Here is a 26306-nt window from a genome sequence, read left to right as displayed (position 1 = left end):
TGAGAACGGGTAAACTCTTGTTCATCAAGCAAGACTTCGTTAAGTTTAAAATCACAATCGATTCATTGAGCAGTAACACTAAGTATACTCGTCGGGCTTATATCTGAAGAACAAATATCTGTGGTGAAGCTCATCGCGGAGTTGTTATGAAGAAGCTTGTGAATATGATCTGCCACATGGTTCTATATCATCTGGTAAGCAGATGTCTGCGAAATAATGTAGACTTAAGGTAAAGTGTATCGAGGCTGAAGGTGTCTTACCAGTTGCTGAAATCCTGTCTCTTCCACAACGGAGAATGATTGATCATAAAGTGACATAAACTCCATTACTTTCTGAGTAATTTCTTGAGCTTTTGTGCTGTCATTAGAGTTTTCTGGTGCTGTCAAATACTTGCGCGAATCATGCTAGCCTTTGTTTAGTGTTTAGCTTTTTTAGCTGAAGCAGCCTCTGTTTTAGCTCTGACAAACTCATCATATTCCTTGGCATGTCAGCATCTTAGGTGTGTAATCAAATTAGTTGTGTTAAAAGATTTAACGGAAGTTCCACCTCATGAAATTTTAGCAGTGCAGAGCATACAAACTGCAGTTCCCTTTCAAAGGGAACTCAACATTGCATGAGCTTCACGCTGTGGGCTGTGGGAAGCACCCTCGTGCATGACTGACATCTGAAGCTTGTGTAACATCATGCCTATTTATAGGCCTGCCATGATCAGGTGACGTGGCAGGCAGCTGAGGCAGCCGGCAGGCGCAGGTCCTGGGGATCTCATATGGACCTGGAAGAAGAGCCGAGATGAGCGCACCTCTATAGGAGGTGTGTCAATACAGTATACTGGATCTTTGCATTATGTCTTGAAGTGACAGCAGTCTAATAAACCTGCTGCTGTCCGTGTTATTAATGTTAATCAAACAACAAAAGACAAAGATAAAATTACTCACTCACTTGACTGAATAACTTCAGTAAATTTAATAAGAATCACTGTATATGTCATACAGTGAAATCTATTTTATTTTACATTTAATTGCTTTATTCAATTTCCGTAGTATTTTTTACTTGAATGCTACTGATAGACCTACCTGAGAAAACGTCGTTATCGTGAAATAAGATTGTAGTCATCTTGCCCACCCCTAAACATTAGAATTTTGTGATTCCAGTCTTGAATTTCACGTAAATGTGATTATGTACTTCTTAATGTAGTAAATATCATAAACCCCGCTGGTAGGGATTTTTTTTTTTTTCATTTTAGGAATTAAAATTAAAAAGTTACAAGAACAGAGTTGTCTTCAGAAATTAGTTTGTTGTCATTCATGGACAGATTAAAGTAGTAATAAAGCATGAATCATCTTGTTATGACATGCTGCTAAATATAACTCCACTCTCTACTCTCTCTCAGCCTATATTACTGTGGGGAGAGGCATCAAATAATTGAAATTTCAAACTGGAGGACACAACATAGTGTGATACAATAACAAAACAGGTTAATTTGTATTTTTGTACACTTATAATAATACAGGTAATACAATACTAGTTCTAAATATATCTCTATATCACTTTTTTTTCCCTTTGAAACCATTTTTTGATATGAAACTAGTTGAGGTGCTGATGACATGAAATAAAAATATTAAATGGCAATGGCAAGATGTAATAGTGGCATTTTTTGTTACATTTATGTTGCCACTGGTTTGTGAAGGTTAAAATATTCATTTAACCGCTCAGTGTTGAGTTTACAATTGCAATTTCAAAATCTTTTTTCAACTAAATTACTTTTTGGAATCGGCTGGACTCAGCCATTAAGGACACGGACTTGAGTCCAATTCGGCCCCTTTTGGACTTGGACCCGGACTAGTTTGGCTAAGGACCAGGTCTCAAATCGAACTCGATGAAGGTGGACTCGGACCCAACACTAATGACTTATTAATCTGTCCACTGTATCACACTGCTGATAAAGCTGTAGGAATCAGAAGTAGAATTTAAAAGCCACGGCTTTTAATTAAAGTAGCACAGCTGATAAGGCAGTGTACATTCTTCAGGATTCAGAGGGCAGCCAATTTCTGGAAGCTCTTTCACAGTCAGCCCTGACTCATAAGAGCTTCAGGCCTCCTGTGCAGCTGCACTGTGCGAAGCCCACTGACATTTCCAGCACACATCCTCCATACCTGTTAATCAAATTGCAGCTTTATTGTTTGTCAGGAAAGAGAGAGGAAGCCAGGTTTCTTTGATGGCTTCATGCAAAACTGATGCCACTGAGCCTCTGTTGCTGTGGCAGCAGCCATGACAGGAGTGGGGAGTGCTGATTATGAGTGTTTAATGAGTAGAGATGGGAGTCAGAGCCAGGCATGGAGTCTTTCAAAGTGCCAGCTTTTTATAATGAAGGAGGCCTGATCCTTCAGCTCATGACCAACCCTTGACTAATTGACATAAGAAGGAGAGAATGAAAGCTTTGAGTGAGTCATCAGACACATGTGCATACTTTCAACACAGGGGAATTTTTTTTAATTAATTGAAAGGGAAAGACAGGAAAAACCTAATTGAACCAACATCTGTTTGTGCATATATTTCACACCATATGTGAGCTCAGATGCGTGGGCTTGACTGGTTGAGGTTCAATCTGCCACCCACATCTGGAGTGAACTTGGATGAAACCCAGACAACAAAGAAATGTGCCAGGTATTTCACTGCCAACTCTGAGCCACATGGACATGAGGCATAAGAGGTGCCAGTTTGTAATAATGGAATTCAGGACAGCTAAAAATTATCCAGAGAAATTGCATATTTATATTGATTTCCTGTAGCATTTCCTCTTACTTGTACAATTATTTTAATATATACAATGGTTAATTAATTTATTAATAAATTAGTAAATACAAGGGCATATTACATAAGTGTTGGCTCGTGGGGCAGAACCCCAACATATATAAAATCCATTCAACAATCGATATTATTCATAAAGTCCTCATTTACAACTCCATATAGTTCAAATTCTGTTGAAATAATGATTACTTCTTTTGAGTGATTGATATTGCTAAAAAAATGTATCTGTTTGACAAATATAAACACATATTTCTATGATTTGCTTGTCTTTCTAGATGTTGTGAAATTGTAAGGCACCGTGCTTAGCTCCCCATTTAGCAACAAAATTATTATTGCACCTAGCTGTCAAAAATGGGAACTATAACAAGCACTAACAAATTCCCTCTGGGGTAGGAATCATGATATCCCATACTCAGGGGAGGAGCAGTGGACAGGGTAGTTAATGACAGGGTTTAGGGTTCAGACTGGCCTAGCCACCAAGATTTTGTATTATAGACCACCATGCTGCTATTCTGTCATGCCCATATAAATAGTAATCAGGCAAAGAGGTTCTGTTTACCTGATTTAATGTTTATTTCTACAATTGTATATGTACAGTGCCCTCCACTAATATTGCCACCCTTGTTAAATATGACCAAAGAAGGCTGTAAAATTGCCTTTATTGTTTAACCTTTTGATCTTTTGTTCATAACATTCACACAAATACTCAGCTCTCATGGATATCAAACAACTGCAAACACAACACAGGTTTATAAAAAAAAAAAAAAAACATTGTTAGGATTTGATAATTGATATCCCAGGACGAGCCCCCATAAAACTGTTAGGATTTTAGAATAGAGAATCTCCGGATTACGATTCTTAAGAAGAGGGAAAGCAAGAATACACAAAAAGATGGCTCCCTAACCCAGCTACACAAGGCCTTGGTTTACAAAGTTTACCAAATGACAAACAGACACAAAGTTCAAATGACAAGATCTCTTATTTATTTCAAGAAAGGACGAGTATTTATCATGCTTGACACACAAAAGAGACAATGTGTTAACTATTGATTGGCTAGGCAGAAGGGCATATTTGCCTAAAACAGGAAGCGAATGACAGGAACAACTCGATATATGGTTTTCAGGAAGGAATACGGGCAAATGTTATTCAGGAAGGTATGTAAATGCATGCAAATGCTATTCAGGGAATAGACAAAGGAATGCGCAAATGGTGAGGGGCTTTATCTGTGTGTACTTGTTTGGGAAGAGTTAAGGGCATTAACACATGAACAAAGAAAGTGTTAACAAAGGAACAGAGAGTGTGTGTGTGTGTGTGTGTGGGGGGGGGGGGGGTGTTCACAGTAAACTTATCAAACATCTTTATTAAATATAGGTGTGCAACAATGGGTGACTAGGAACATGAAATGGTTCAACCATGACTTCCTGTTTCACAGGGGTATAAATATGAGGTAACACATAGGCCAAATTCCCTTAGTCATTCATAACATTAGCTAAGACCAATGAATACAGCTCCACCAGCGTGGACCTCGAAATTTTAAGAATCTGGCGAGATTCTGTATGGAGGAATCTCAGATCCCTTGCCATGTATTCTCCAACCTCATCAGGCATTATAGGAGAAGAATCAGAGCTGTTATCGTGGCAAGGGGAGGCAGCATAAAGTATTGACCAAAAGGGTGCCAATAATTGTTGCACACCTATATTTAACAAAGTTTTATTTTTTTTTAAATAAATCTTTGTTTTGTTTACAACTGATATCGATGAGAGCAGTTTTGTGATTTTTTTAAACAAAAGACCAAAAGGTTAAACAATAAAGACAATTTTTCACAGTCTTTTTTCCCTCATATTTATGAAGGGTGCCAATATTAGTGGAGGGCACTGTATAATTAAGATTGCCAAGGATTATGTTAAAGCTTGTAGCACTTTTTTTTCCAATTTTTTTTTCCAGCAATTCAGTAACTGTGGTCATGCTGAATGCACACTAAAGGATGGCACACAGAGACCTCCTGTAAGGGCTGATAAAGGTGATTAATTGAGAAGGGGGAGCAAGAGGCAGGCCGTAGGGAGCAGGCGTAAATGTTGAGCAGTAATTACTTTCTTTCATCAGATGCTCTTGGATGATTTACCTGTGAGAGAAGCTAATTGGCACAATGTATTAGTAAACAAAGAGCAAATTACAAGCAAGCCAAGCACCATCTGATCCTCCTTGATAACTGTGGAAAATGAACGTGGGGCTACTTCACTTGCTTTTAAGAACCAGTCCAGCACTTCAGATTAGAATAAATATTATTTATTATTCAGCAGGTTGTTTCTAAGTTTTAATTCCACTGGTTGTGAATTGGCTCCAGAAATGGACAGGCGATAAAAACTGATTTTAATAAGAAATCCAGCCTCTATTTGTTGCATATCAGAGATCAGAGATAAAGCTGACCTTTCAAACTGCATCAACTGACTTGACTAAACAATGACTGACCCAAAGTACAGTAAACGATGGCTTTGACAACTTAGTAGTGCAACATGTACTCAGCAAAAAAATAAATTTCCCTTTTTCGGGAACCTGTATTTTAAAGATAATTTTGTAAAATCCAAATAAGCTTTACAGATCTTTAGTGGAAAGTTTTTAAACAATGTTTTTCATGCTTTTTCCATGAACCAATTAAGGTCATAGTTACAATAATTTAGGACACTAAAGAGACCTTTCTACTGACTCCGAAAAACACCAGAAGAAAGATGCCTAGGCCTGCTGCAGGGAGGCATGAGGAGTGCAGATGTGGCCAGAGCAATAAACTGTAATGTAAGATGCCTAAGACAGTGCTACAGGGAGACAGGAAGGACAGCTGATCGTCCTTGCAGTGGCAAACCATCTGTCCCCCCTGGACGTGATTGAGAACTTGCAAATGCCTTGGTGGAAGAGTGGGTTAATATCTCACAGCAAGAACTGACAAATCTGGTGCAGTCCATGAGGATGAGATGCACTGTAGTACTTAAAGCAGCTGGTGAACACACCACATACTGATGGTTACTTTTGATATTCACCCCCCCCCCCCCTTTTGTTCAGGGACTCATTACTCCATTTCTGTTCATCAAATGTCTCTGAAACTTGTTCAGTTTATATCTCAGTTTTTTAATGTATTTATGTTACTACAAATATTTACACATGTTAATAAATTTGCTGGAAATAAAAGCAGTTGAATGTGAGAGGATGTTCAGTGGGTTTCTGTAGATGTTTCTCCTTTTTTTTGCTGAGTATATACATATATACAGTACAGTTTACATACAGTCATGTGAAAAAATAAGTACACCCCATGGAAATATAAATATATATATATATATATATATATATATATATATATATATATATATATATATATATATATATATATAATATTTTTATTCTATATTTTGACAAGCAAACATTTAATCCTTTTTGAAACAGTGATTATTAGTAAAGGTGATACACTCTATCAAATGACACATAAAACGTACATTTTGTGGTAATTTTCACAATTTATATTAAGAAAAAAAAAACAGATCCATCACATGGACAAAGTAAGTACAACCCTATATTTATCACACCTTCAAATCCATAAAATTAGAACCAGATGTTCAAGATTGTTTGCCAGTGATCAGAACCTGCTTAGGGAATGGAGGTGTTATTTAAATCTCTCATATCTGGTATTCCCTTTGCTATTGAAGTAGTGGTGTCATCATGCCAAGAGCTAAAGAGTTCTGTAAGGCCTTCAGGAAAAAGGTTGTGGATGCCTATGAGTCTGGCAAGAGATTTAAATAGATCTCTAAATTATTTGAAATACATCATTCCACTGTAAGGAAAATCATCTAAAAGTGGCGCAGATTTCAAACCATTTGTCCAGGACTGTACGTCCCTGCAAATTCAACTCAAGAGCAGACTGTCTGATGCAAAAAGAAGTCTCCACGAACCCCAAAATTTCATCACAGGATCTGCTAGTAAGTCTTGCAACTGTTGGTGTCTTGCAAGTGCATGCGTCTACAATCAGAAACAGTTTGCACAAATTTGACCTGCATGTGAGGTGTTCCAGGAAAAAGTCTTTGCAAGACTACAGTTTGCCAATGAGCATATAGGCAAGACGAATCAAAGATAGAGTAGTTTGGCCACAGTAACAGCAGACATGTTTGGCACATACCAAAGATAGCTTTTCAGAAGCACCACATACCAACTGTGAAGCATGGTAGTGGAAATGTTATGGTTTGTGGTTGCTTCACTACGTCACAGACTGGACAGCTTGCATTCATTGATTCAACTATGGATTCTGCATCATATCAAAGACTGCTTGAGGATAATGTGAGGCCATCTGTCTGAAAGTTGAAGTTGAACCAAAAGTGGACCTTTCAACAGGATAATGATCCTATACACCACAGAAAAACTGGTTCAGTGGTTCTGGCAGAATGGTTCAAAAAGAAGAAATGGAGGGGTATGGAATGGCCTAGTTAAAGCCCAGATTTGAATCCCATTGAAATGTTGTGGGGGATTCAAAATGGGCAGTACATGCAAGAAAACCCTCAAACATCTTACAGCTGAAAGAATATTGCATGGAAGAGTGGTAAAAATTTCGAGCAAGCCTGGTGGACAATTATGCAAAATGCCTACAAGAAGTTATTTATGCTAAAAGGGGCAATACTAGCTTCTGAGGCCCAGGGTGTACTTACTTTTTCCATAGATGAATATCACATCTATTAATATTTCTGTTGAATAAATGATTGAAAAAGCTAATTTTCCTTGTGGTTTTGTTCAAGTATATCAACTTTATTAATAGGCACTGTTTCAAAGATGAGCAAATATTTTCTTATCTAAATATGTAAAAAAAAAAAATTAAATAAATAATAATAAATAAATAAATAAATAAAAATTCCATGGGAGTGTAATTATATTTTCACATGAATATATATTACTGGCAGCTTGTGAATCCATAACAGGCAGTTTGTGAATAGCTCTTACAACTAGTCTTAAACCATCATGACTTGGCAACAGATGCTTGCAGAAAATTGGCACGGTTGCTCTGAGAATATAAGTAACAGTTAACTGCCAACACCCAGAGTTTTGATATTGCTTTTATATTGAAATGGATAAAGTGCTATTGGCACATCCCTATAAAATAAACAGTTAAAAGACAACTGATATCTGTATACCACTTGCAGAAATGAGTATAAATTTTACTTTTCCATATGCCTGACCTGAGTATAGTAAATTAACCATGTCTTTGTGTGTATTACATCACTCCTGCCTATTTCAAATCAGAAAAACAGAGGACATTGCCTTACAGAAGACTCCCAACAAGCAAGTCAGACTGCCTCCAAATGTCAGTGGAGACAAATCTTTACTCCCAGCACCAAATAATGGTGAATTCAGACTGTCATAGCTAGAGTTTGCTTAGTTTTAGGAGGTTCTCTTACTTTGAGAGAGTGGTAACACAGTCTAACATGGCCTACATGATGACCTTAGGCTTTTAAGTTGTCCCCACTCTCAGAGGATGGAGAGAGTAAACTGGAGAGAGTTTTAGAAACAGCCTGGAGAGAGCAGAGTGGAGGAAATGAGGAAGTGAGTGAGATTCATTGAGACAGAGCTCATCAGAAGTCATTAATTCACCACTGGGAATAGTAGAAGTCACTTTTCATTTCTCTTACAGCTGAACTCATCATCTGGCATCTTCATCATCATCATCATTGTCCTCATCCTCACAAACTTTACTACTTGATCACACTTTATCCCACATTTCTTTGTGTTGTGATCTATTAACTCACCTCACACCACTCCTAATTTCTGTTAGCTATTACAGTGGGTTGTTAATTTGCCATGCTTATCTCATCATGATTACCTAATTTCTGATGGTACATAATATAAAGTCTAAATACTCCTTTCTCACATAATAACCATATATTATACCAGTTTCCCAATTTTTGTTAACCATGCAGTATTTAATTATTTATTTTTTTTACCAAAAAATATACATAATCACACATTTTCCTAGAGGATCCAGTTTCCCTTGTCATTCTGACATGGCATTTCAAATAACATGCTCCTTAATTCTTGATTAATTCACAATCACTAGCCTGCCTGTATATGCACACAGTATGTCAAATGAGGCCAGATCCTCCATATGAAGATAAAGATGAACAGCCATAGTCTTTACTCTTATCTTGCTGTATATCTGTGCATGGCTGTGTGTTTGTGTCCCCTAGGACCTGTAGGTGCTCATCCATCAGCCTCCATTAGTGAGTGAAGAGGACAAGCATCCAAGGCTTTCTGAAGGATTAAAACACCCCCCTTCCTTACCTTAACAAGGTCAACACTTAGGACTTGAACTTGGATGCTGCATTTATACTACACACACAAAAGCTGTATACACACAAACAGCACTGCAGAGCCTGGTCTCTAAAGTCCCTGGCTCTTAGTGGCAGAGATAATGTCTGTTCTTTGGAGGAATTAAATTAAAGTGTCTCTGAGAGGCTGTGCCTTTGCGGGCTGGATAGACTGAGTACACGCATTCCATTTACTCCATTCATCTGGCCTTCAGTCATCAGATTTAAAGTCAGCTAGAGTGAGACACACACATACATACATACACACACGCACACACACACACACACACACACACACACACACACACACACACACACACACACACACACACACACACAGCTTTACAATATACATTTATGTTTTCTTTTTCTTTGAAAATAAACAATTAACTTTTTTATAATCACAAACCTGAACACGTTTTTAAAATTTACAAAACACCCTAGACTTTAGAAATTATTCTTTTTAAGATTATACAGGATGCAATCAGGGGAATGAATTTGAATGCGTTAACTAGTCAAAGTGTCATTGAACACCTGTGTTATAACATACATAATAATATTCAAGTTTAATATTTAAATGTAGGCCACTCAAATTACAGGGAAGTATATGATACTGTATATAACAACACAAATGATAATAGAAATAGATTTTCATAATTGCTAAGTAGGAAGTTTAGCCTTACAAAACATTATAATGTGTGCCATTATTTGATATTAAGGATCCAGTGTTATGGTTGAAATGTTAATTTTATTTACAAAAGTCATGCTGTCCTGAAAATAGATTAGATTAGATGAGAATCTGCAATGCTCATATAACAAATTTTCAGAAGAAGATCGTGCATTTCAGAAAATGGATAATTTTTACACCTTATGCAGTTCAGAGCCATTAGAGGGCCTAATGGCAAGCAAGTAAGGAATTTTGATAACTCCTCATTGCTAGAAGATAATGTAAGCTATATTCAGAGGTGGGTAGAGTAGCTGAAAAAAATTTACTCAAGTACTGTACAAGTAAAACTTCTTGTAAAAATAATTGCTCAAGTAAAAGTAATAATGTTAATAATTACTTGAGTAAGGGTGGGGTGCACCAATAAGGATTAAATTAAGCACAGTTTAGAGCCAATCTAGGATTTGCTGATCTAGGCTTTATTTAAAATCGAGTTGTGTTGCACCACTTAATTATAAACACAGATTAACAAATCGGAGATTAGAATTCTAACCTGTGATTAAAACCTCCATTTACAATTAATTTTCTCCGCGATGATGGATTCACCATTGACAACATTGCGGCTGTGCATGGGGATTTCATAAAGATGGAAATATTAGTTCTCCACTGTAACTAAACAGCAACAATGTAACTCTTTCACATCCACTGGAGTGACTACAAAGGGCTTGTGAACTTTAAACTTTGAATTAAAAAAAAATTAAACTGCCGTTATTATCTGCTCATTCGCATAACTGATACAGGCTGATAAAATGGCACAATGTATTAGAAGCTCAAATTTTACAAGCCATGAAAAAAAATTATTATATCAATTAATGCAGACAAAAGACAGATAACATGACAATTAAAAAGAAAGAAAATGCCTGGGTCCAGCTAACCACTGATTTCAGTGCATCTGTGGGGATTAAAGACTAGCGAGATGTTAATAATCTGAAAGCCTGCTGGAAAAACCTCAACTCGAAAGCGAAAAAGGAGGCAGCACAAGAGTGAAGGGACACATTTCTCACCAGTGGTGTTGCAAAACAGCTCTCCATTTTCTCCACCTGGGTTTTGAATGGGAATATGTGTACAGTAAATTGCTCCAGTAACTCCTGGAAAACCAACTCTTCTATAAAATCCAGCAGATGTTTCTCCTGTTGGGGCAAATCTTATAAACTGATTTTTCAAGGCTGCAATTCCCCCCTATACTCTTCCAACAATTCTGCTCACAGTTGATTTATGTACTCCAAAGAGGTCCCCATCCACCATTTGGAAACAACTAGTAGTGTAAAAGCGCAAGGCTATTAAAAGCTGGAGCATGTGTGGTATGGCTGTATTTCAGTCACTGCCATGTCTAATTGCAGGTTAATTTTTTTAATTTAATCTAATCACAGTTTCCTTGCTGAATCGGTACCTGTTCACCATAAAACTCAACAGGGTTGAGATGGTCCCTTATTTTTCTGCAAGGAACTCTTTCATTTTCTCCAATCCACCAAATAAGTGCTACCATTTTGTAGTTTTGAAGTTTAAATTTAATCCCTAACTGAAATTTAAATCTGAGTTTAAACTGATGGACCAACAAGATTATAATTAATCCAGGTTTATTATGAAATTAAATCCAGGATTAAAGTGATGGTTTAAATGTAAGCCTGCTTATTTTTAAACAAGGTTTAAAGTTTGGTGCAACAGAATTATTAGATAAACCTTGATTTAATTTAGATTTAAGCTTAATCCTTATTGGTGCAACCCACTCATAGAGTAATAAAGTATCTGTGGCAGTGGGGGCATGGTCAAGCACCTATTGTGGACAGAAAGGAGGCAGGTCGAACTGGCAGTTAATGTGTGATGATTCTCACCTGTGGGTTGATTTGTTTATGCCTTTTTGTGCTTTCAGTGGCCACCCAGACACTCAAATGCACTCAAATGCAGATTTGTTGGTTCCGAAGAGCCATCGGGAATTGTTAGTCCAGGTGGCTCACTATAATCTAATGGCAAGGCACTTTGGTCAGGATAAAACGCTGAATCATTTGATGGCCCACTTCTATTGGCCAGGCATTCACGGCGATGTTCGTATTGTTCATTCGTGTGTGGCATGTCGCAAATGTCAGCTTGTGAATCTTCTGGCCACCCCAAAAGCGCCATTATGCCCACTCCCATTAATTGAGGTCCCCTTTGAAAGAATTGGTAACTGCAAGAGGGCATCATTTTGTGTTAGTTTTAGTGGACTATGCAATGCAATACCCCAAACAGTGCCTCTCCGCAATATCTCTGCACATAATGTGTTAAAGGCACTCTTTTCCTGTGTTATCTACCAAGTCGGGATCCCAAAAGAGATCCTGACTAATCAGGTACGATTTTTCATGTCACAAACACTACGCAAGCCTTATGAATTGTTGGGGATTAAATTGATTCACACCATCATCCACAAATGGATGGGCTGGTTGAACGATTTAATCGAACACCTAAAAACATGATTTGTAAGTTCATTCATGATGATGCATGAAACTGGGTTAAATGGCTTGAGTCCCTGTTACAGTGGGGGAAACAAGTATTTGACGCGTCTAAATTTTTTTCAGTAAATATATTTCCAATGAGGTTATTCACATGAAATCTTCAGCAGACATCAGTATTAACTCAAGAAATCTGAAAATATAAATAATTCACAATGTTAAAGTCCATACATAAAGTTATGTATAATAAGGTAGGGGCACACGGTAGCTTAGTGGTTAGCACGTTCGCCTCACACCTCCAGAGTCCAGGGGTTCGACTCCCACGGTGGCCATGAGTGTGCAGATGTTCTCCCTGTGCTGCGGAGGTTTCCTCTGGGTACTCCGGTGCATGGTGCATGGCATGGTAGGATTATTGGCATGTCCAAAATGTGTATGTGATTTCGCCCTGCGATGGATTGGCACCCTGTACCCCGCCTTGTGCCCGATGCTCCCTGGGATAGGCTCCAGGTTTCCCTGTGACCCTGAAAAGGATAAAGTGGCATAGAAGATAGATAGATGGATGGATAATAAAGTAGAATGACACAGGAAAAAGAGAATTGAACACACTAAGAAAAAACAGTTCTCCAAGGCAAGGCAAGGAACCAGCTGAAATCGTAAGTAATTATACCCCTTATACGTGAAAATTAATATCAGCTGGTTTAGTAAACTGATGGTCTATAAAAAGGCTTTTCGTTACCTCATGATGGGTAAAAGCAAAGAGTTCTCCCAAGACCTTTGGAACCTTATTGTTGCAAAACATATTGCTGGAATCTGATACAGACGTATTTCAAAACTTCTGAATCCTCCAGTAAGCACCATGAGAACATTATCCGCAAATGGAAAAAACATCACTCCGTCATCAACCGGCCACGCACAGGAGCTCCTTACAAGATTTCTGACCAGGGAATCAGAGGAATAGTCAGAAGAGTAGCCCAAGAGCCAAAACCACTCAGAAAGAGCTCCAGAAACACTTGGAAGCAGCAGCTGCCATTGTCACAGAGAAAACAATAGGCAATGCACTCCACTGCTCATGCTCACCCCGAAAGACTCCATTACTAAAGAAAAGGCATGTCGAAACTTGTTTAAAATTTACTACAACTCATTTGGACAAGCCTATGAAATACTGGGACGAGAGTAAAATTGAACTTTTTGGCTGTCGTACTACACACCATGTTTGAAGAAGAAATGGCACTGCACATAACCCTAAAAACACTATACCAACAATGAAGTGTGGAGGCGGAAGCATCATGGTGTGGCGCTGTTTTTCATCGCATGTTAGTGGCAGACTTCATATAATTGAAGGTACAATGAATGGAGCCCTTTACAGGGAGATTCTTGAGAAGAATCTGCTGCCATCCACCAGAATGATGAAGATGAGACTTGGGTGGACCTTCCAGCAGGACAACAAACCAAAGTATACAACAAAGGAAACTCTCAATTGGTTTCAGAGAAAAAGAATCAAGACGTTAGAATGGCTCAGTAAATCACCTGACTAGAATCCAATTGAACAAGTTTTTTAAAACAATGGGCCAAAATCACACCTCAAAACTGTGGCTGATTAATTTTTTCATACAGGATGTGTCTTGAAGCTATCATTACAAACAAAGACTTCTCCACTAAGTATTAAATAAATTTCAGTTAGCATGTTCAATACTTTTTTCTGTGTCATTCCACTTTATTACACATAACTTTATTTATGGATTTTAATGTTGTGAATTATTTATATTTCCCGATTTCTTCAGTTAATACCTATGTCTGGTGAAAATTTCATGTGAATAGTGTCATTGGAAATGTATTTTCTGAAAAAAATGTTGACGCGTCCAATACTTATTATCCCCACTGTAAGTATGGATAGTTAAAGCTACTTTTTTTTTTTTTTTTTTAATCAAGTAAATGCAATGAAGTAAATAGAGCATGTTATAACCCACCTCTGCACATATCCAATATCACCAAAAGGGTGATAAGACACAAGTGATACTAGAGACACAATGAATGAATGAAAACCGACTAATTGGCATAGCAGCTTCTATAAAATGCCCATACTACATGCAGTATGTAACTACAAAGTGAATTACAGTATCTTCATAATTAATGATAGTTGTCTGTCAGAGTGTCTCTTTCACTATGAGCAAGGCTGGCATCTTTCCACAGCTTTCATGCTCTAAATGATCTGGAACTAACATTCAATTAAGATATCCAAATTAGTGTCTGCTTTAATTAGCAGTTCTATTTCAGCATCAAGGGAATGATCGTAAGTGAAGCATTTTTTCCTCTCTCGTTCTTCCACTGGGTAAATTAATTAATACTTTACAAATAAATGCCTTATTCAGGAAGAAAATAAATAAAAGAGATGAAAATATCAACAAAAGTAAAGTGAATTGGATGTTCAGTGAATTTAAGAGAGTTAGTCCCAAGGGAGTACAAATTGCCTTTGCTATAGGAGCTAGGATTCACAGTTACATTTTGATATATGTAAATATAGAAATTTACAGATTATAGTGTTAATGTATGATGAATTGAACATACACCCACTGTCCATTTTAATTGGAACATTTGTAAACCTGCTCATTTATACAGTTATCCAATCAACCAATCGGGGCAGCTGTGGCTCAGGTGGTAGAGCAGGTTGCCCAACAATCGCAGGGTTTCTTTGATTCCTGGCCCACATGACTCGACATGCTGAAGTGTCTTTGGGCAAGACACTGAACCCCAAGTTGTTCCCGATGGCAGGCTAGCACCTTGCATGTGAGTGTGTATGAATGGGTGAATGAGATACCGTGTAAAGCGTTTGTAGAACCACTAAGGTTAAAAGGCGTTATATAAGTGCATACCAATCATGTGGCAGCAGCACAGTGCAGAATGTGGATACTTGTGAAGAGCTTCAGTTAATGTTCACATTAAACATCAGAATGGGGGAAAAGTGTGTGACATTAAAAACTATGTGACATTAATCGTGGCATGGGTTTGGTGACAGATGGGCTGGTTAGAGTATTTCAGAAACTGCTGATCTCCTGGGATTTTCCACACACAACAGTCTCTAGAGTTTCACAGAATAAACAAAAAACATCCACAAAGGCAATTTGGGGCTAACACTTAAATTCACCCATTGCTTCCCCTTCACATTTACTTTTAAATTTTATTTTGTTGATATTATCATGACTGTATGGATAACTTCATAAATGAGCATGTGTACAGCTGTTAAAGTGTATGTGTGGAAATTGGTAATTGTAGCATTTCTTATAACCTTTTTCAATATTAATATAAATTGCTTTATATGGTATGGTTTATATGGTAATCCCATAACTGTAATTACTCACATCCTCACTATCTGTATCCACTTCCAGAGTCTGAGGTGCAAGCTTTGGCCTCTTTTCTTGTTTCTTGTTTCTGGGGGTAGGACTTAGACCTGGTGGAGTCTCAAGAGGGAACTGATAACATGGCATGAGCAGATTCCTATGTAGGACTATTGAATGTATATTATGGACTTACTTCATAGATGGGGAGCTCTGACCCCATTTGGTGCCCCATGGTATGGATATTGTCCTCCCAGTAGTAGCCAGGTCCTCCCCTGGGTGAAGGATTTTTTTTTTTATCAGAATGCATTCTCCAGGCTGTAGTTCTGAGCTTCTGACTTTTAGGTCATAACACTGTTTACCTTTTTAAGCTGCTGTTTGAGCACTCTTCCATCTTTTGCAGCTTCTTCCACACCTTGTTTCCAGGTCTGTATACAATTACATAGCTAACTGTGATCTGACTGAGGCTGTAATCCAAACATGTTGACCAGAAGCCTAGGTTATCTCCCATCCATCCATCTTCTACCGCTTACTCCTTTTCAGGGTCACGGGGAACCTGGAGCCTATATGGCTCTTCGTCTATAATATATGATGACGTCATAGATCTAGATTTAGATGACGATTCTAGAATCTACATTTAGATGACGATTACATATATATATATATATACACTCTAGATTCATTACACATAAAGTGAAATATTTCAAGCCTTTTTTTTGTTTTAATCTTCAAATCTAGAATACTAGATTTTTGATTTCCATGAGCTGTAAGTTGCAATTATCAAGATTGAAACAAACAAAAAAAAAGGCTTGAAATATTTCACTTCATGTGTAATTGTTAGATGTCCATGTATCTCAGGAATCTCAGATTTCAGATTATGTCTTCCAAACCTCCGTCAGCCCTATCAGCCTGTTCTACCATTACTTCTATTAACTTTTAGTTCTGTGCTGCTAGAAATGAGCTAGAAAGTGTGGTTTACTGTGGAGCAGAGATAATCATTCTCAACTCTCAATTATAATTGTAAATTATACCCCAACGGGTTCGGGAATACACCACATCAGGGAAGAATGAAAAACACTTACCCTGATTCGGAGTACTCACACTTCTGACACCAAATTGTTGGATTTCCATGTATCTCAGGAATATAATTATTATGTCTTCCAGACCTCCGTCAGCCCTTTCAGCCTGTTCTACAATTACTTCTATTAACTTTTAGTGCTGCTATGAGCTAGAAAGTGTGGTTTACCGTGGAGCGTTCAGGCCTGGGGGGTCTAAAATGAACACACACTGACTTCATGCATGCTCACACAGACATCCCACTTTATTCATGCAGAGCAGAAGTATTTATACAGCAAAAACAGTGATATAGTGATTTTTATTTTTTTTTATTTTTTACAATTTAAAAGAACTGTTTTCTATTTGAATATATTGTAAAATGCAATTTATTCCTGTGATCAAAGCTGAATTTTCAGCATCATTACTCCATTCTTCAGTGTCACATGATCCTTCAGAAATCATTCTAATATGCTGATTTGCTGCCCAAGAAACATTTAGTATTATTATAAATGTTGAAAACAGCTGCAAAATGAAAGAAAAATAATTTAAGTGTCCAGTGCACATAGGGAGTGGCGACAGTATTACAGAAGGTGGATGGTTTGTATGATCCCACTCATCCACGTATGCATAGCCTACCCGCTCACATAGTATTCATGGCAAACACGACTGTCAGGAGAAAGTTGTTTTTTCCTGTGTACACAAAAGAGGTCATATTGTATCCATTGATGAATCAGCAAGGACAAACAACTTGAAGCCCCACCTGGTTGGCTTGGCTTTCATATACAGTGTCATACCTATGTTTGCTTTATATGCCACCATTCATTCATACACAACTAAGTTTCTTTTAGGATGATAGGTGGCTTTACAAGCATGACGGATAGTGTCCATGAGAGATTTGTTCAGCTGTGCCCCTTTTTCTGTATTTTTTCCTTATCTGAATTAGGCAGGAATCTCAGAGTCTGTGGAACCATGTCAATATCAGTCTCTGTTTTCCATGACAGAGTGGACTGCCTGTTACTTGCCTGATTGTTTGTCTTGGCCCTCTTTGCAACAAGTGTCTGATCACTATCATTCTAACAGCTGTATAACAAACAAACATACAACTGTGAGCATGTTTATTACACAAAGAACTATTATTAGCATGATAAATCACTAAATGTAATATTGCCCAAAAGTAATATTACTGGAGATAGCACAACGCAAACATTTACACATTTGCGAACTTCATCGACCGGGCATATTTACAGCATATTTTACACATTTACACCTGAACAGATATTCACTAGGACAAGCTTCGTTGATGATAATGAGGCAGCATAAACAATAGTCAAAATATAATCTAAACATTCATATTATTTTAATACCATATTATGTATCATATTTATATCATACAGCATACAATTTAAAATACCTGCTTTAGCCTATACAACATTTAAATGTAACTAAAACTTGTCTATTAAGACCAATTTATAATTTCAATACTCTGAATACTGGCTGACAATAGTCCAGACTTATAGAACTAGTAAAATATGTACATGTTTATATAAAATAACATGTCAACTAATGTAAGTAAATCTAAATGACTTACTCATCCCAAATTGTATCCTCGGCCGGATCAGGTCACTCTTCAAAATGCAAATGTTCATCATTAGAGTCCCGCTCTTCTTCTGAGGAAAATGTGAACTTTGTCACTAATCAGAACCATGTGAAGAGCTGCCTCACCCGTGTAGCATGCCATCTTCCAAACGTACAGGAAAGTGAATGAATCTGATGACGAAACTTGATGCTTTTTAAGGCATTGATGGGGGTGTTGACCATTTTGCATCGATTGCCTCAGCACATTACCATATGAATAGTGCGCTCTGCGTGTGGGTGTGATCATATTAACAATAATTAGCTGAGCCTGGAGAAACTGTGCATCTCTTTAGTTTCATACAGATTACATTTCAGGAGAATATATGATTTAAATGTAAATTTATTTAAAATAGACATTTTAAGCTTTCTTTAGACATATGTGTCATGTTTGTGTGATAAGTATTCGCTGAGTTTCAGTTCATTTTCATGATGTGTTTCAGAAAGATTCTAGCAGAGACAGCTGAAAGCACACGATGTTTATTTTCTTTATTTAACAAATGCACAAGGTTTTGTTGTTATTGTGAGTGTACAAAAATAAAAGTAGACCCTTTATAGTTTACAATATCTTAAACTTATCTGTGTGAACAAAAATGACAGAGTATTTTAAGTTGTTTCCGCTCTTTTGAAAAAATCCAGCAGAACGCTTCAGCGCATTTGTTGTCCCCAAAGGGTTAATAGAATGCTGATTTCCACAATGTGAATCTCACATTCCCACAATGCACATTATGAAATGTATAATTACACCCCTAGTATATACTGATATCCATCTTTGCATTGCAGGGTTGTGTCATCACTATGTTTGTAAGAATAGCTCTGCTGTCATGGCAGGGTTTTTTTTTTTCTTTCAAGAAGATACATGCTCTGGACCCTGACACTGTGCATTCAGCACCCTGAAGTACCATGTTATTTTCTCAGCTGTCATTAAGGTGCATTATCCATAAGGTATAACTCTCCCATCTTGCTTCTGGTATTAAACAGCTCACAGGCCCTGATGTGATGCATTTGTATGCAAAACAAAGGGAAGGCTAAATTCAGGAAAGCCTAAAAATGGTGGTTTGAGCAAGCAATCAATCAACTGTACAAGAATCTGCTGAGGGAGATCATCGCAAGTGATCTGCTGACTTGATGGCACAACACAACTGTTCTCCCTTAAATTTACTTTTCTCCTTTCTGAATAATGGAGCTTGCCCCAGTATCTGCTTTCCAAGTATTTTCCTGAGTTGTACAACAGTCTGCAGTCTGACATTTAACAGTACCCTTACAGCTTAAAAATTGTCAGGGTCAACTGCACTCCTTGGGAGATTCCCATCCACAGAGATCTACTTTCTCAAGCAAGAGTACTGATACAACTGAGGTTGTAGAAACCATGTTGAATGCTAGAGCACCATCCATGAGGAAATTGCATTCACTCAAGTGGCGACTTTTTGTCTTGTGGTGTGAGGAATGTCAGGTAGACCCAGTGAACTGCGCAATAGCTACAGTCCTGGAGTTCTTACAAGGACGTTTCTCAGCAGGGTTGGCTCCTTCTACATCGGGGTCTATGTGGCCGCCATTTTCGCCAGCTATTCCCCTATCGATGGAGCTTCTGTGGGGCAACATCCTCTAACGTTAAGGTTTATGCATGGTATCAGGCGGCTGAGGCCTATCTGCAGACCACGCATACCTTCCTGGGACCTTTCTGTGGTCCTGGAAGGTCTGTCAGGTGCCCCATTTGAGCCCTTAGAGTCAGCCTCAGAGAAGATTCTGACTCTAAAGGTAGCTCTTCTGCTGGCCCTGGCATCTCTCAAGCGAGCAGGAGATATACAATCTCTCTCTCTCTGATACCCCTTCCGGCCTTGACTTTGCAGGAAGATTTTATTCTCTATAATCTTCCTCAGATGAGGCTGCAGTGAAATGTTAAGATCCTCATGTCAGTCGACACATACCACCATTTTATTTGAACAAGCATAATAAATTTCATTAGGATGCAGGTGTGTATTTTCCACCAACTTGAATCCTTTTCTAACAGTTCTGGAAGTCTATTAATGTTAGGACTAACAGAATCAGCTCTGAGGAAGTAATAAGAGCCCTTTACCTTGACAGTGTTCAGATCCCTGTGAAAATCCAGACACAGCACATACGTCCAGAGTAAAGTATTTTATTCACAACTTTCCAACTATTTGACTTCATCTTTGCTTTTATATAGGTTTATCTTCCTTTGAATGCTCTCTCCAGTCAGAAGCGTCATGCCCTCAGCAATTTTAGCCAGACTGCTCACCAAAAAAGTTATCTGCTATCACAATATTTGTTATTCATGCCCTTATTCATGCAAGCCACAAAAAGGATTAAAATAACTCATCTGTGCTAACAGAAAATTAATCAGATTAGGCTTACTCCTGTTGTAGCTCTACTCTTACATGAAGAAACAGTGAGACAGTGTGTGTGTGTTTGTGTGTGTGTGTGTGTTCATAAGAGTGAGTGAAAGCTGATCATTAAGATTTGATGAATCATTCAAATTGGATAATTGAGATTAGGTGATTACAATCTTAGTTCATATAAACTGTATCCTGGCACTGCTGTGGTCAGTAACAACCAGATAAAGTGCAATGGAAGAATGGTACAAAAACAATTATTATATTTAGGATTATTTTTTGTTCCCTGCACTGGGTGAGTACAGATACCTGGCCATCTTTCTCTTGTTTCATCTGGAATTGGACAGGCAGACAAAGAGTCAACAAGCGATTCATTCATCCTCTTTTTACCATGCAAGGAAAAGCAAAAAGGGTCTTCATTGCACTGATGCTCAGATGTAGATCCTGCCATGAGCACATTTCAAAGTGCATTTAGAGCTCTATAAGAAATCAGTGTTACAACACAGTGCAACATATCTCTGATGGCCATTCATTAGGATGAATGCTTCTGCTCACATCTCAAATCCATTATCGAGAGCACGCTTAAATATGAGTCACAAATCACATCTCAGACAATCACATAATGCTGTCATTTCTTACATTATGAAGTCATTATAGATAGTGTGTTGTATTTTAGTACCCCATTCTTCCTTTCAGTGAATCTTTCTGTTAGGGGTGGGAATCTCTAGGCACTTTATTTAATAAGTACCCTATTTAATTATTGCTATTCATTTTTTTCAGGGTGCCATTGTGTGATTATGCACCTTAATTTTTTAAGACTATTTTTGTCATACATTATACAGTATATTTTTTTGTTTCACCAATATGACCACTTTCTGCTTTTAAAACAGATTAGCATTTTCCTAATGGATGAAATATACACCGATCAGCCATAACATTAAATCTACCTACATAATATTGTGTAGGCCACCCTTGTGCCACCAAAATAGCTCTGACCTGTCGAGGCATGGTCTCCAAAAGACATCTGAAGGTGTGCTGTGGTATCTGTCACCAAGACGTTAGGAGCAGATCCTTTAAGTCCACACGTGGGTAGTAACGTGCATACGTTACATCTACTTGAGTCCATCCATCTTCTACTTCTTACTCCTTTTCAGGGTCATGGGGAACCTGGAGCCTATCCCAGGGAGCATCGGGCACAAGGCAGGGTATACCTTGGACAGGGTGCCAATCCATCGCAGTGCACAATCATATACACACTCACACACCCATTCATACAGTATGGACACTTTAGACACGCCAATCAGCCTACCATGCATGTCTTTGGAATGGGGGAGGAAACCGGAGTACCCGGAGGAAACCCCTGCAGCACGGGGAGAACATGCAAAATCCGCATACACATGGCCCCGGCGGGACTCGAACCCTGGAGGTGTGAGGCGAACGTGCTAACCACTAAGCCACCGTGCGCCCCACATTTACTTGAGTAACTTTTTTTTTTTTAAAGTACGTTTAACTGGCCATATTTATACTCTTACGCAAGTTAATTTTTAATTACCGAAATGTACTTTTACTTTGATACATTCAGTGGCATTCCTGTTAAATGTTAATGAATATATGTTGATTTAATAATTTGTTTAAATCACGTATAATGAGGTCACGAGTCTCGCGATATGCTGCAACAACTGCTCACTTTTTTAGTGGCTCAGCCATGGAGAGGCAGAAGAAGCGAGCGTGTCAACGGAGGCAGACGCTCACACACACACACACACACACACACACACACACACAGATTTACAGTTCTCCATGTAGACTGAGTTTCAGGATTTTCCTTCATTTTAATCAGATCCAAAGTAACTCGTCACTTGCTACTTGAGTAGTCTTCTCATGTCTTACTCAATTAATTATTAAAATTGTTACTTTTACTTTTTTAAGTTGTATGTGAATGTATATATACTCAGCAAAAAAAAAAGAAACATGCATTTTTCAGGAGACTGTACTTTAAAGATAACTTTACAGCTCTTTATTGGAAAGGGTTTGAACAATGTTTTTCATACATGTTCAATGACATGTTCAATGAACTATAAACAATTGTATATGCACCTGTCTAACAGTCCTTAAGGCACTAACAGTTTACAGGCGGTAGGCAATTAAGGTCACAGTTACAATAATTTAGGGCACTAAAGAGACCTTTCTAAAGACTCTGAAAAACACCAGAAGAAAGATGCCTATGGTTCCTGCTCACCTGTGTGAACATAGGCCTGCTGTAAGGAGGCATGAGGACTACAGATGTGGTCAGAGCAATAAACTGCAATGTCTGTAATGTAAGGTGCCTAAGACAGTGCTACAGGGAGACAGGAAGGACAGCTGATCATTCTTGCAGTAGAAACTTACATGTAAATATGTGTTCCCGAAGACGTGATCAAGAACTTACAAATGCCTTGGTGGAAGAGTGGGGTAACCTCTCACAGCAAGAACTGACAAATCTGGTGCAGTCCATGAGGATGAGATACACTATAGTACTGTAAGCAGCTGGGAGGAATTTTGATATTGACCCCCCCTCCCTCCCCCCCTTTGTTCAGGGACTCATTATTCCATTTCTCTTCATCAATTGTCTGTGAAACTTGTTCAGTTTATGTCGCAGTTGTTGAATGTATTTATGTTTGTCACAATTGGAGGCAGAGATGGATGCAAGTGCAGATTAGCTTTAATATAACTACAAACAAAACACAAAACAATAGCTATAGAACTTGTGGCAAAACACTAAGGCAAAGATTAACCGGGAAACAAACACCATAAACACAACAGCAAAGAAAGACAAACGTAAGACAAGGAGTGCAGTGCAAACTGTGGCTATATACACATAGGTGCTCGTGAATATGACATGTCTCAGGTGCAGGTGGTCATGTGAATATGATGCAGTGAGGTGCAGTGGCTGCTGGGAACTGTAGTTCAGAGTTTCTTCTCTGATATACATGACAATGTTAATACAAAGGTTTACACAAGTTAAGAAATTTGCTGGGAAAAAAAGCAGTTCAATGTGAACAGCACTTTTTTTGCTGAAAAAAAAAAAAAATATATATATATATATATATATATATATATATATATATATATATATATATATATATATATATATATATATATATGAACCACACACTGTCCACTTTAATAAATATGAATACCTGTGCACCTGCTCATTTATGTAGTTATCCAAAAAGCCAATCAGTTGCCAAATGACACACAGACACACAAAATTCAAATGGAAAGATCTCCAATTTATTCAAAGAAAGGCATAGTATATATCATGCTTGACACACAACAGAGACAATGAGTTAACTACTGATCGGCTAGGCGTTTAACACGAAGCATATGTAAGAGAGGCAATGTAAGAGAGGAACAACTCCATATATGGTATTCAGGAAGTAATGGAATGTGAGCAAAGGTTATTTGGGAAGGTATGTAAATTCTCGCAAATGGTATTTAGGGAGACAAAGGAATGTGCAAATTGTGAGGGTCTTTATCTTTCTGTACCTGGTTGGGAAGAGTGTACAGAGGAACAAAGAGGAAAACTTGTTACCAAGGGAACAGAGAGGGAAGAGTGTTCACAGTAAACCTATCAATTACGCAAAGCTGCTGGCCAGAATCTGCATGATTTTATGCATTGCACTGAAGCCACATGATGGGGTGATTAGATAATTGCATGAATGAATAGGTGTACAGGTGTTAGTGAGTGTACACTTTCACTGCGGAAATTTGTTAGATTAGATTCAGATATTTGTCTACAAAAATAAGATCTTGATGGTGGTCGGTTATTTTTTAAACTAGCTCTAACTGGTAAACTCAGTAACTTTTATGTCTGCTATTTCTCCACTGAGCATGGGGTAGCGAGTTTCTTGCACTCATGGAGCGCTATTAAATTTTGACCATTAGGTGCAATAATAAGCCAAACACATAACGCTAAATAAACCATGAGAATGCAAATCAAAGGAACATTTATGATATCTGTTAAATAGCATAATAGCAAAGCATTCATTACTCAAAAAAAATTATTAGCATTTAAGTGTAATTTCAAATTGTATGGAGTTGAATGATGAATGATGACTGTGAAAATCAACATTTGTTGAAAGGCTGATATGTATGTTGGGGTCTGCGAACATTGAACTGGGTTAGCCACCACTGAATTGGTTGCATAAGATCTAAATCAAGAATTTCAGAGCTTTGAGGGTGAATGCTTAAACAATACCAACTTCTAACTACTTTATTTGTAAATAATTTTGCAAACTATATGAAATAGTGATCAGAAACCAAATTATGGTCCATGTTGGTTCTGTTAACATGGCAAAATAGGGTAGAAAAGAGGAAGAAAATATATATTCAAGCCACAATATTACAGCCTTACTTGACATGCATCAAAACACAAATAGGATAGATGCATACAAAAGTTTTCTTTTGTGTACTTACTTATGTTTTAAGTATGCATATTCATATTTTAAGTATGCCTGCTTATTTTCCAAGTATGCATACTTATTTTTTTTAAGTATTTATCAAGTTAAATTTTTTTCAGATGGTTTCATACATAAATAAATTAGTATTTATTATAAAAAGCAGATTTTTAGACTGTCATACAGTACCATACCTGCTCCTTTTTAATATAAAGCATGTTACTGTATATACTAAATTATGTTTTTTGTATGTTTTGCAAATTAATTTCTGTGATGAGTAACTTTTGTTTATTACTGAGATTTATAGATCGGTATCAATGCCATATTGATACAGAAACATATGTAATTATCTGAGTATGCCTTATTCTTCCACTGATCGCAGTATATTTTGCAGTCATGTTTGTTCGGTCACACTTACAACTGACTGACAGACACTGATCGTTTCCTATCTTGCATATAACATTCTGTGATAATGGAATAAATGTAATGTGGACTGTACTTTACAGTATATTAACCCCCAACTGTAATGGAACACTTGCTCTTATTTATTTGGCGCAACCTGTATTTTATCAGAACACCCTTAAATTTAATTTTGTTTACATCCCTCAGGAAATGAAAATCAAAATTCATGAATTGGAAAAGGGAGACACATTTAGACACAATGTATGCACTTACACTCACAAAGCATTTATTAAGAACACTATACTAACACGGGATAGGACCTCTATTTGCTCTCAAAACAGCCTCAATTCTTCGTGGTATTGATTCCACAAGATGTTGGAAACATTCCTTTGAGATTCTGGCCCATGTTAACATGAATGCATCATGCAATCAGACAATTGTATGAATGAGTAGGTGTACAGGTGTTCTTAATAAAGTGTTCAGTGACTGTACACTTTAATAGTGGAAACCTATTAGATTAATTTCCGATTTTTTATTTCTTCAAAAACAAGACCTTGTTGGTGGCTGATAATTTTTAAACTAGCCTTATTTGGTAACTCAGTAACTTTTACATCTGGTACTCCTCCACTGAGCATGGGGTATCAAGTTTCCGCCCTCATGGCTCACTATTAGAACTTGTTGTAGTTCCAATTTTTGACCACTAGGTGCAATAAGCTACAGTAAGTGGGACAGTGAGAGTGCTGCCCCATGATTTTGCAACATCTAGAAAGGCAGGCAAATCATGGAAACATTGGCTGATGT

The 26306-nt window shown here is 37.6% G+C and overlaps 1 long non-coding RNA gene across 1 annotated transcript; it reads right to left on the bottom strand.

Moving 5' to 3' along the window:
* Window positions 1-12281: 12281 nt before the first annotated feature.
* Window positions 12282-16178, bottom strand: LOC128634921 (uncharacterized). Its single transcript, XR_008397847.1, has 3 exons — window positions 15985-16178; window positions 15819-15897; window positions 12282-12811 (listed from the first exon to the last, which is right to left on the bottom strand). It is a non-coding gene; the product is annotated as an uncharacterized LOC128634921 (long non-coding RNA).
* Window positions 16179-26306: the final 10128 nt, after the last annotated feature.

Source organism: Ictalurus punctatus, chromosome 2 (genome assembly GCF_001660625.3).
Source record: "Ictalurus punctatus breed USDA103 chromosome 2, Coco_2.0, whole genome shotgun sequence".
NCBI lineage: Eukaryota > Metazoa > Chordata > Actinopteri > Siluriformes > Ictaluridae > Ictalurus > Ictalurus punctatus.
The sequence above is the reverse complement of the archived record's forward strand: the minus strand, read 5'-3'. Positions and strand labels throughout refer to the sequence as shown.